Here is a 12,671-nt window from a genome sequence, read left to right as displayed (position 1 = left end):
CATTTTCCTTACTTCTCCTCCCCTGTGGATGTCTATAAAGTTCTTTTCAACAAGGAAAACACCAAGCAACTAATTCACTGTAAAGAGGAACAGTGGCTCTATAATACCACAAGACAAACAAAGCAAAAAGACAGAGGAGGTTTAGTTTTCTGCTAACTCCTCTCCGGTTTACTCATCTTATGTGCTACTTGCAACTGTAGTAGGTACAAAATTTTCACACAAGTCTGATTTTCAAGATGACCGTGTCCCTTTAAATTATTTCTTAAAGGAGGTGGGTGGTGGAGAAACCGACTTCCCATTGACTCTAGGCTCGGGAGTTTTATCTCTGTCCCTAAATCTTGATTCTGACCTGACCACAATCTGTAACTGGGTGACATGGTAACAGGTTGTTATTCACAACCCCTTCCCCCACCTATTAATTAAACATGAATAATGATCTTGCAAGAACAGACAGACTCCACTCCCACATTGCATTGCTTCCAGCTTTTAGCAGCATTAACCATTCATAACCACATCATTCTAGTCAGTAACTGGGCTCACGACACTGAACCAAGCTTGAAAACACAAGATCCACTACCCTACCCTACTGTAAACTCCTGCCTGGACGTTTCACACCAGCAGATGCCTTAATAAAGTCAAATGTGCAAAAGACAAGCAGGCTCTTACCTAATGTAGGTTCACAGAATGGAAACAGAAAACCGGAGGCCCAAGATTCAGTGGAAGTCCGTGCAGGTCTGGCTTTGAATTCAATGTCACAGAGGGGAATTCGAAACTCAGGGGTTGGGTTTTTTTTTTAACTTCAGTCTGTGAAATAAAAATAAGAGAGACACTTCCTCAAATCAGCACAAATAGAAATGGGTTCCGGCTACAAAGTTTGAAAACTCCATAACTTTGGTAGAACCAGTATAAACAGCCTAGCACTGGCCTTCAACAGTTCCCTTCATTTCCCCTTGTATTTGTATCACAAGTAACCCCCAGAGACCTCGGTCAGAGCCCCTTTGTGCTAGGTGCTGGACAGATGTGTGCTAAGAGACAGCCCCTGCCCTGGAAATCTTGCAGCACCAGAAGCTCAGTTAAAAGAACAGAATCCACATACAGGCAACCCAATCCCAGGAAGGCAAGAGTGGGACCCAATTTAGGTTGCAACATTAAGCCTTTCATTTTACCATAAGTCAGTGCCTAGGTAGGGAGAGAGAAGGAACTCGGATTAGCTGTTTTGCAGATGACTTCAGACCTTTGTAATAAAAACACGTGTACATTCCAGAACACGAGAAAATGACAACGACCCAGGAATCGACAGCGTGATCCGTGGGAGCAAGGAAACCTTAACTGCAGATGTCAGTTAGTACCTGCTCTCCTAGGCAATGTTGTCAGTGGGAGAACCATCCAGGAGAGCCGTGTAGGAGATCCCTAAAGTTTTGCAGGCCTGATACACTGCCCTGGGAGCATAAGTGTAGTTTGGGGGGGTAGAGGGAGCATTGCCCCAAACTGCAAGCCTGGGGCAGGAATTCCCCCCTCCCTCCCCACGGCCCCATTGGCCTGACTGGAGCTGCCCCTCACCCCCAACTATAGAAGTCAAACTAGGCCTATGCCTGTGAGATTATATTATGGCCACGGTTTTCAAACTTGGGGGGCTGTGTTCAGACAACTACATCCACACTGAAGTGCCTGAATAAGTGACTTGCTGAGTAGCCGCAACGGCCAATGGCTCCGGTCCTGCAAATCCTTATTCGTGTGCTTAATTCTGCTCACGTGGGTAGCCCCGCTGAAGTCACTGGGCCCACTCCTGCGCTTCCAGTTAAGCACGTGCATAAGGGTTTCCTTATTCAGGTGCCTAGACACGCACGTAGGTGTCCGTCTAGAAGCACCCAAGTGTGCACGCTTACCTCCACACAGAAGTCCTTGTTTGTTGTGCAGGTCAGAGGCCTGGCTTCCCCCACCCTCTCGCTGCGTTTCTGGGCTAGGTTTTTTAAAGGAACGGAGAAGCAGGCCATTAAAATGACAAACCCGGCTTCCCTCCTGCTGGCCTGCCAGGGTCATTGCCTGCCTCATTACCACCTGTCTTAACAAGGGGAACTCCCCTTCCTCCTCTTGGCAGCTGGATTAAACAGGTGAGTTTATTGTTACAGGAGAACTGGGCTCTGCCTGGGACTGCCCTGTGTGGGATGAACAGTTAACGTTGCTGCGGCCTTTCCACCGGTGCACCGAGCCCAGCAGCACTGAGCTCCGTCTAAGCTGGTATCCTGCCTTTGGCAATGGCCAGACCCTCTGGAGAAATCACTGATAGGAAACAACTGTCCTGCCCTGCTAGTTCAGAACTAACAGGCGACGAGGCCTGTTCTAGTCAGTCTAACTGCCCTCTCAGCCAGGGCCGGGTTGTTCTTTACTATAAGTGACTCTGCTTTTGTTCCAACCACTTTCCCTTGACTGCCCAGATCTCACTGTCATAGCGTCCATCCCCCACCCCCATATTCACCTTAATCTTCTCTTTTATTAAAGGGAGGCTCCCAAATTAAATGTCGGGGGGGGGGGGTTGTTGTGTTGTGGTTTTTTTATTAAAGAAAGCTCTTCTCCTGGTTTCTAACAACCCCTGGATTATTGGAACCCAGAGCAGTTTTTTAGTTATTTATTTGCAGTTTGTTCATCTTGCCCCAACAAACCCTACTAGTCTGTTTCATGTTTATTAAGAATTCACTGTCACGCTCCGCCTCTCCTGAAAAGGCTGTGGTCCAAAACATCAGAGAAAGTTTTTCTGAATTTTATCTTCATCGTGGCATTGAAAATGTGCTACAAACTATTAATAAAACCTACACGATCTCCCCGTGTCTTTATTCATTCAATCCCGCTGTTCCGAATTATTCACCAGGACTACCCCCTTGCTGCCTGTCAGCGCTCCTGTAAAGTACTTTAAAATGTTCCTCTAGAGGGAAATCGGGGAAGGTGGAAACACAGCATGCAGAGGGGCAGGCTGAAGGGGGAATAACCCAGTTAAAGCTCTTGCATTGATTGTGAGAAGCTGGTTTAAAAACCCTCCAATAGCCCCATCTCTTAGTGCTCTGCTATTCTCCCCGTTCCCTCTCTCCAACTAGTACGGTCCTCTTCTGCGTCCCTTCTCCACGGCCGGCCCTGCTCTCTGGACCAGCCTCCGTCCTGCTCAGTCTGTGCCACCTGTCAATGGCAGCAGGAAACTTTTGACCTTTATTCCCCACCTGTCATTGGAAAGGGGGAAGGAGGGGACACATCCTGAAGTCTGTACACAAGGGGGGGGGGATGTACACAGCCCTGTAGAAAAAGAGTGTCTGGGTATTCAGACAACCCTGTAGAGAACACAACCCTGCACAGACAGAGAAGGTGTGTGCACACAACCCTGCAGAGTGTGTGTGTGTGTGTGTGTGCACGCGCACAACCCTGCACAGAGAGAGAAGCTGTGTGCACACAACCCTGCAGTGTGTGTGTGTGTGCGCACAACCCTGCACAGAGAGAGAAGCTGTGTGCACACAACCCTGCAGTGTGTGTGTGTGTGCACACAACCCTGCACAGAGAGAGAAGGTGTGTGCACACAACCCTACAGAGTGTGTGTGTGTGTGTGCACGCACACAACCCTGCACAGAGAGAGAGAAGGTGTGCGCACACAACCCTGCAGAGTGTGTGTGTGTGTGTGTGCACGCACACAACCCTGCACAGAGAGGTGTGTGCACACAACCCTGCAGTGTGTGTGTGTGTGTGCGCACAACCCTGCACAGAGAGAGAAGCTGTGTGCACACAACCCTGCAGTGTGTGTGTGTGTGTGCACACAACCCTGCACAGAGAGAGAAGGTGTGTGCACACAACCCTGCAGAGTGTGTGTGTGTGCACGCACACAACCCTGCACAGAGAGAGAGAAGGTGTGTGCACACAACCCTGCAGAGTGTGTGTGTGTGTGTGTGTGTGCACGCACACAACCCTGCACAGAGAGAGAAGGTGTGTGCACACAACCCTGCAGTGTGTGTGTGTGTGTGTGTGCACGCACACAACCCTGCACAGAGGGAGAGAGAGAAGGTGTGTGCACACAGCCCTGCAGAGAGTGTGTGTGTGTGTGCGCGCACACGCCCGCAGAGCAGCCGAGTTATGCGGCTGGAAGAGCCGGGCCGAAGGGCAGCGATCCCGGTTCGTGTTCCCAGCACCGCAGATCTCTCCCCTCGCCCGCAGCTCGCTCGGATCACGCTGGAGCCCCGCAGCGGGTGACACGAGCTGTGCGCTACTGACCCGGCTGGGGGCGGGGAGCCGAGCCGAGCCGAGCCGAGCCGCCACCAGCCCCGCAGCCGGGGACCGGCCTGCCTTCTGCTTCTGTCTCCCCGGCGGGGGTTCGCGGCCCGGGCCAGGAACTTTCGCTACGATCCCCGGGCACCGGGGCCGGCCCTCACCTGGCGGGGCTGCCTGCGCGGCGGGGGCTGGCCCAGGACAGGTGCGGGGCTGGCACAGGTGTGGGGCTGGCCTAGGGCGGGGGGGGGCTGGCCCAGGACAGGTGCGGGGTTCTCGCTGGGCAGGTGCGGGGCTGGCCCAGGACAGGTGCGGGCAGGTGCCGGGGCTGAGCCGGGGCTGGGGCACTCGGGGGAGGGGGTCGCGGTGCCCCGGCGCTTGGGGACGGGACGGGCCGGGCCAGGGGCGGGGCGCTCCGGCAGGGGAAGGGGCCGCGACTCACCCTGCGCCGGGCTGCTCCCCTCGCTGCCCCGGGGCCGCTGTCAGCCGGGCCCGGCTCCTCTCTGCGGCAGCGGCCGCCGCCCAGCACTTCCGCCTGGCCGGGCCGCCTCCGCCCTCGCCCCTCCCTGCCGGGGCGTCCCGCCGGGCCCGCCCCTCCCCCACCGGGGAGCCCCCCACACCTGGGCGCGCCCCGCACCTGGGCCCATCTCTCGCCCCGGGCAGCCTGCCCCGGGCCACCTGCTGATCCGTCCAGCCCGGGGTCTGTGCCGGCCGCTCACCGGCCCGGGCCAGGCTGAGTGTCACCTCCCCACCCCGGGACCCGCCCCCCATTGCAGCCCCAGGATGAAGCTCCTCGAGTGGCAGCTCTGTTGTGTGCCAGGGAATCCCTTCTCTGGGGACAGAGGCTTCCCCTGTCCAGCTCCTGACCCGGCTCTTCCAGGGACCTGGGCCCGTGTGGCTGGCTGGCGTCGCACGCTTGTTACTAGACCCAGCCGGCCAAGGCGGGCTCCGGTGAGTTCACAGGGTTAGTCATAAGAAGGGCCACACTGGGTCAGAGCAATGGTCCGTCTAGCCCAGTATCCAACCGTGGCCAGTGCCAGGTGCTTCACCGGGAATGCCAGGACAGACAGTCATCCAGTGACCCATCCCCTGTCATCCACTCCCAGATATTGGGAAACAGAAGTGAGAGACACTCAGAGCATGGTTTTGCATCCCTGCCCATCCCGGCTAATAGTCACCGATGGACCTATCCTCCATTAACTTATCTAGTTCTTTTTTTTTTAACCTGTTATAGTTTTAGCCTTCACCACATCCTCTGGCAAGGAGTTCCACAGGTTGACTGTGTGTGGTGTGAAGAAATACTTCCTTCTCTTTGTTTTAAACCAGCTGCCTATTAATTTCATTGGGTGACCCCTAGTTCTTGTGTTACGTGAAGGAGTAAGGCACACTTCCTTATTCACTTTCTCCACGCCAGTCAAGATTTTATAGACCATTATCATATCCCCCCTTAGTCACCTCTTTTCCAAGCCTCTCCCGTTGGGATAACACGTTCCCAGGGGAGAATTTTATAGTATTTGAAACTAGCTTCTCATGAAGTGCAGCAGCTGGCAACAGGAGAAGCCAGCACTATGTGGCCGGCCAGCTGTCTGTGGACCCAGCGGATTGCCAGCTGGTCCACAGGCCACCATTTAAGAACAGCTGTGTAGCCCAGTGTGTGCTCCAGGGAAAGGCTCTGCTTCGGAGAAGTTAAGCTGAGGTCCCTTCTCCCAGGTGGTTGACAAGCAGGTGTCCAAGATCTGATGGCACATTTTAGAAGGAGGAAGGAGCAATACCGTGGCTGGCGTTTTTAAGCACTGGCTGCCTATTCTCCCTCAGCCCTGGCTGTAAGCTGTTGGTGAGCACATAATGGTTATTCAAGGCCCAGTATTTGACTCATCCCCACCATGAGCAGGAAGTGTGTTAGCGAGAGCCCAGCTCCGCTGCGCTGTCCCACCCACGCAGCAGTCACGAAATTAACCCAGTCAATCTATTTGTAATCTTTCTGTCAAAACGTAACCACAAAATGAGATTTCCACGTCGGCCGTCCTCCGCAAAGGGAAATGGAATGATACCCCTCTGCCAGCCGTTCGGTACACGTCTGTGATCTGGGGCTCAGCAGAGAATGGAACTAAACCAATGTATTCGTTTCACTGCATCTTCTTTCCAAATCTTCCTTCTGAGACATGACCTCCCTTGGAACATGTTCCTTAAAAGCAACATGGTGACGCTCAGTTCTACCTACTGAAGCAGAAGTCCAATTTGCACGATTTAAAATATTCCAGCATCTCACCAAAGAGTTTTTGCTAGGAAAGGGTAGATTTTCTTAGCTAAAGCATTTTTAAATTGCTAACCAGGAGCCTCCAAACACCCAGATTCCATGAAACTACAGCTTCCCAGCCCTTCATCCTTCCACCGTAGATAAACTGAGCGCCACGCAGTTCACTGCATGAAGGTCTTTCAGACGAGACCTTGAGTGCCAATATCCCGTTTGTTCTATGTGTGTATTAAAGAGTCCACCGCACTGTTCAGGAGAATGGGGTTTTTGCTCTGAAGTCCTTGTCCAAATGATTTCTGTTGATCAGTGTCCCAGAATCCTGGAGCCCTCTCACAGCAGGTGGCTGTGTTTCAAAGGAGGGAGAAGTGATTCCTGTATGGTATTTCCAGCTATTCCTACCAGCATTGTATCAGCAGCTATAGCTAGGTTTTCATACTAAGCCCCTGTTGTCAGTCACTTGTAAATATCTGAAACTGAAAGGTTCCACAGAAATGTAAAGTGTTCCTTTATTTGATTTGTATCAGCTTCGCTTGCATTGGTGATACTGACCAGTAATGTTATTTAATTTGGATAAAAGGTTGGAATTTAGCCGAGGGGATCTCTGACAATACTTCCACTGTTCCAACATGAGTACATCAATGAATTTAGTTCAGACCCATTCCAGCTGCTGAGATATACACATAAAGAAAAACCTCCTGCACACACTGCGAGTCTCCAGTTCCCCGTAGAGATGTTAGAAATACTAACCTGACCATCACAGGGTTTCCTCACATTTGGTTTTTTTCATCACATCTTTTTCCAAGGTAATGTTGAATTTAACATAAATATTGGCTTGGTGATGGGGAATCAGGACTTCTGGGTTCTGCTCCCAGCTCTACCATTGACTTGCTGTGTGGGTCACCTCTCCTCAACATGCTTCATTTGTCAAATGGGGGTGATGTAAAGCTGTGGTTCTCAACCAGGGATACACATACCCCTAGGAGTACACAGAAGTCTTCTGGGGGTACATCAACTCATTTAGATATTTGCCTAGTTTTACAACAGGCTACATAAAAAGCACTAGTGAAGTCGGTACAAACAAATTTCATGCAGACAATGACTTGCTTATGCTGCTCTATATACTATACTATGAAATGTAAGTACAATATTTATATTCTAATTGATTTATTTTATAATAGATGGTCAAATGAGAAAATAAGCAAATTTTCAGTAACAGTGTGCTGTGACACTGTTGTATTTTTATGTCTGATTTTGTAGGCAAGTAGTTTTTAAGTAAAATGTACTTTGGGGGCGGGCAAGACAAATCAGACCCCTGAAAGGGTACAGTAGTCTGAAAACGTTGAGAGCCACTGATGTAAAGCATTTTGATGTTCACAGATTTTTACATCAGAAGGGACCGCTATGATAATCTAATCTGATCTCTAGCATAACATGGCCACAGAATTTTATGCTGTGATTCCTATATCGGGGCAATAACTTGTAGTTGAACTAGAACTTCTTAAAAGATGTCAAATGCTGATATAAAGACTAAAGTGTCTGGTATTTGTTTATAGTGATTATTTAATAAATCAGTGATATGCTGTGATTGTCAGCTGGGTCAGTAGCTAGTATGTAATTAAATCGTGGGAGAAATTAAACTGGAAAGTAATTAGGCATGGCAGAATTTAACTTTTTTTTTTTTTTATAGTTTTGACTGATATCCATGTTTATTTTTAAGCATTTTTTTAGATCTTTATTGATTTAAATTTTCACAGTTGTGGGAAACTATGACATTGATATTCTAAAAGATAAAGCTTTACAGACATTGTTAACATCTTGTCAAAACATACCAATTAAATAGCCTTAAATCAATAAATCACAGCTGTTCACTATTCATAGGCGAGTCCATTTGTAACAAGCCTCGTTCAAAATTCTAAATCACTGGATTTTGTCTATAATAAATTCTCAAGCGACATTTTTCTTACATTGCCTACTTGTACATTTCTATTATCATTGAGGGATGTATTTTTGGGGGGGTCAGTTTGGGTGTGTACAGTGAAATTGACGTTTACCGACATCAACCACTAAAAATCAAATCCGTCCACAACTAGGAATAATGAATGAAAGTCACAGGCTGCAACTTACAAGGCCTGGATGTTTGGAGACCTTTGTTTGACACAGCCATTGGTCTAGGGGGTGGAGACCTAGATCTGGTTGGGGGGCTTTGATAGGATTAAGAATAGTTCACTGAATGAGAGTTTACTGCCCCTGTTGTACCCCTTTCCTGGTTTGGGTCCTGACTTCACAGTCCTAACTCGAGTTCACCCCCTACTTGTCTGGTTATTGACACATGGGGTATTTAGAGTGTGGGCCTGCATGAGTTAATAGCAACGTCCCCACTGATTTCAGTGGGGCAGGGCCTTGGTGCGTTCCCAGGAGGTGCAGCTACCCAAGTGAACGTCACCAGGGACGCCACGGAGCCAGGCATCACGATGCCAACCCGGCCTTGCAGGGCTGGACTCTGCAGGCGTTGGTGCTCCTGCTGCATCCCCTACCCGTCCAGAGAGGGTAACAGCCTACTACTGCTGCACCAGCTGGGGTAACAGCCTACTACTGCTGCCGCCAGCAAAGAGAGCTGCTCCCGGGGAGCCAGGCCTGTGCTGCAGGGGCCAGGCGGCAGGGCTGTTATCCTGGGGGTCTCCCTCCCTCTGTCCTGGTTCTAGTGCCCCCCAGACCCATCCTGGCCCCGCCCATTGCCCATCTTAGGCCCCGCCCCCTCTGTCCTGGGCCAGGCCCCGCCCCCCAGAGCCGCGTGCCCACAATGCACCTGGGGCACTTGCTGCGCGCTGTAAGGCGGGGAAGAAGCGGTGGTGGGATGCGGGAGGCTGGGCAGCGCCTCCCCGGTCTGGGCAGCCAGGGAGGCCGAGCAAGAAAATGTCCGCGCGGCCCCTTTAACAGCTGTCCCCGCCCCTCCGCTTCTCTTCGCTCCCATTGGCTCGCCTCCTGGGCTCGCCCCGCCCCCTTTCACCCGGCCCGACTCGGCGATTGGCCGTCGCGCAGAGGCTCGCGCTGCGGGTTGGTCACGTCTCGCGGCCGTTGGGCGCGGGGCGGCAGTTACGTGCAGCCGTTACCTGGCAGCCTGCCGTGCCCGGACCCCAGTCAGCCGCGGCACGGCCCCTCCCCCTCACAACCGCCAGCCGCGGCACGGCCCCCCCTCACCCCACCCCACCCTCAGCGCCAGAAACGCCCCCCCCGTCCCTCCATCGGTAGCACTGACTGCGCCCCAGCTCCCGCTTTCCCCCCGCACTGCACCCCCCGCCCCGCCGTCCCACTCCCCTCCCCCACCGTACAGCTCCGCCCCATAGGCAGCTCCAGCCAGCCCCAGGCCCCGCAAACCCCACCCCGCCTACTCCCCACTGCCCCAGAGCGCCCCCGCCCCTCCCTTGGCCCCCCCAGTCCCTGCTTCTTCCCTCTCGGCCTCACTTTCACCCCCCCCCCATCTCCTTGCTATGAACCCGCTGCCCCCCACCCCGGTGCCAGGCCCCCTTAAACTCCTGGGTCTTACCCTCCTCCCCCGTCACTCGCCCCTCCACAGCCCCCGCTCCGTGCCCTGCTAGACACCGCCAGACTGCCGGGGAGGAAGCGGAGGCCAGGCCTGGCACATGGTATGTGGTAGCAGGAGCAGCATGGGGTGTGGCTCTGGATTTATGACCTGTCCCCATACACGGGGGAGCACTCTCCTCCCGGCCTCCCCTCCGAAACCGCCCCTCTCCCTTGCTGAATCTCTGCCCCGGGCGGTGATGGTGCAGAGCTCTGTGATTTGGGGTGGTGCCTCTTTTCTGAATCCAGTCCATCCCTCCCTGGTCTGGTTCCCCTGCCTCTTTGCCGTGGATTCAGGGTTACGGGGAAAAGCAGGAGCGGCCGTGTCTGTGTAGGGGAAAAGCAATCCGCTCCCGAAGTTGGGTTGTGCACGGTAATGAAACTGTAACTTGCTGTTGTCCAGACTCTTTACTCTGAAATAACTAACCATTCTGGGGAATGGTAGTAGGTAGATTTGGAAAAAAAGGCTGTGAGTCTCTCACTGAATCAGCTCACCATTGTTACATTATATGGCCTATGGTATTATGAACCATGCGGTCACTTCCCAGGCTGCATTATAATTCTTGATGCTGAGTACTAATGTTCGTGGCGGGAGAGTGCTTCTCCAGGATCATTGAGATGAAGAGAGGAAGAATGGGGCATCAGCCGGAAGTGTTGTGGGAAGATGTCAGCTAGTGGTGGCAGAGCGGTTGTGGAGCTGCCGAAAGAAGGTGAACTCAAGGTTTACCCATCCCAGGACTGCACCGACAGCTTATCATGAGCCTGTGGGCTGCATTTTTTAAGTGCAAACTACAATTACCCTCATCTTTAATACAGAAGTGTGCCGACAGAGACTACATATCCTAGCACACAATGTTGATTTTAATCTAGCAGGAGGGTGCTTGTGTTGAGAAGGGGTCTTGTATGTTGTGAACCTGTCTCCAAAAACTGAACTTCTATGGTAAAGGTGAAAGTGCTTAGTCAAGGGCAAATTTCATAAAACAGGTAGGTTCCAACTCATGCCTTGGGCTGTCCCCAGAAGACATGGACGGAATCACCTCTGAGATCCCAGGATCCTGTTTTGTGCTTTAGCTAGCATGTGTTTGGCCAGTAAAATAGCATCACGCTTGCTTGCTTTTAATCACAGGGAACATTTCTGAAGTTGACCTGCTTGAGGGGACTCGTGTAGGGAAAAGCTCCTAGTAATACCTTCTCTTAATGTAAATGTGAAATCTTTGGATGGGTTTTGACAGTGTTATCAATTATTTTCTTGAACTTTCCAAAGTGAATTAGTGAGTTGCTGGCCTTTTCATCCTGAAGAAGATCTCTGTGGAGTTTGAAAGCGTGTCTCTTTCACCATAAGAACGGCCATCCTGGGTCAGACCAATGGTCCATCTAGCCCAGTATCCTGTCTTCTGCCAGTGGCCAATGCCAGATGCTTCAGAGGGAATGAACAGAATGGGGCAATTATCGAGTGATCCATCTCCTGTCGTCTACTCCCAGCTGCTGGCAGTTAGAGGCTTAGGACATCCAGAGCACAGGGTCGTGTTCCTGATCATCTTGGCTAATAGCCATTGATGGACCTATCCTTCGTGAACTTATCTAATTCTTCTTTGAACCCAGTTATAGTTTTGGTCTTCACAACATCTCCTGGCAATGATTTCCATTCATTGACTGTGTATTGTATGAAGAAGTACTTCCTTTTGTTTGTTTTAAACCTGCTGCCTATTAATTTCATTCGGTGATCCCTAGTTCTATTAGTTATTTGAAGGGGTAAATACACTTCCCCTATTCTCTTTCTCCACACCACTCATGATTTTATAGATCCCTATCAAATCCCCACTTAGTCATCTCTTTTTCCAAGCTGAAAAGTCCCCGTCTTTTTAATCTCTCCTCATATGGAGGCTGTTCCATACCCCTCATCATTTTTGTTGCCCTTTGTTGCACCTTTTCCAATTCTAATAGACCTTTTCTGAGATGGGGTGACCAGAACTGTGTGCACCAATAGAAGTTATTCCAGTAGAAGATGTTACCTCACTCACCTTGTCTCTGTCATATCTCAGGACCAACAGCTACAACAACACTGCAGTTTTTATCGCCAGGCTATAGCAATGAAATTTCCCCCTGCCAATGTGAGTCAGTCCCAATCTGAAGGATCAGTCTTTTAAGATGTTATGGGACTTCACTTTCTGTGGTCCATTCTGTCTATGACCTCCTTCTCTGCAGAGCCTACCTAGAAAGGAACTAATTAGTACCAGTGGCAGTGGAGTATTTTGTAATGATTCCTGTCTGCATCAGTGATTTGCTGTGTAAAAACAAAATCGAATGTCCTTTGCGAAGAGCTCTGTAATATTTTGTGTTGTGTCCTAGGTTGTCCTCTGGCTTCCTGCTGCACCATGAGCAGGTTATTGAGCAGCGACTGGGGAATGAGATTTGGCTGGTGCCATGATAGTTTGTTGGCCGTGTTCTTGGTTGACTATCTCATGGCAAATTTATGGATTCCGAGCTTCAGTGTTTTCAGTAAATATTGCTTCATGAATGCAGGGTGGGGAGAACTCTGAGCCTCAATGAGAATCCTCCATCTAGACTAGACAGCGGACTGGGAGCTAAACCCCTGGGT

The 12,671-nt window shown here is 51.1% G+C and overlaps 1 protein-coding gene across 2 annotated transcripts in view; it reads right to left on the bottom strand.

The window, feature by feature from the left end:
• IRF5 (interferon regulatory factor 5) overlaps positions 1-4,749 on the bottom strand; it is a 31,652-nt gene extending 26,903 nt beyond the window's left edge. Inside the window, exons 1-2 of one of the 2 annotated variants that reach the window (XM_067534989.1) lie at positions 4,682-4,749; positions 667-804 (exon numbers count right to left, since the gene is read on the bottom strand). The gene's annotated coding sequence lies outside the window, so the exon portion shown is untranslated. Of the gene's footprint in view, positions 1-666; positions 805-1,886; positions 1,940-4,681 lie in introns of those variants that run through there. The other variant, XM_067534990.1, reaches the window with a different exon arrangement.
• Positions 4,750-12,671: the final 7,922 nt, after the last annotated feature.

The sequence above is a fragment of the Emydura macquarii genome, unplaced genomic scaffold (genome assembly GCF_026122565.2).
Source record: "Emydura macquarii macquarii isolate MOO-44397 ecotype Brisbane River unplaced genomic scaffold, CSIRO-AGI_Emac_v2 contig_3470, whole genome shotgun sequence".
Taxonomy (NCBI): Eukaryota; Metazoa; Chordata; order Testudines; family Chelidae; genus Emydura; species Emydura macquarii.
Note: the sequence above shows the minus strand (reverse complement) of the source record. Positions and strands in the feature narration are given on the sequence as shown.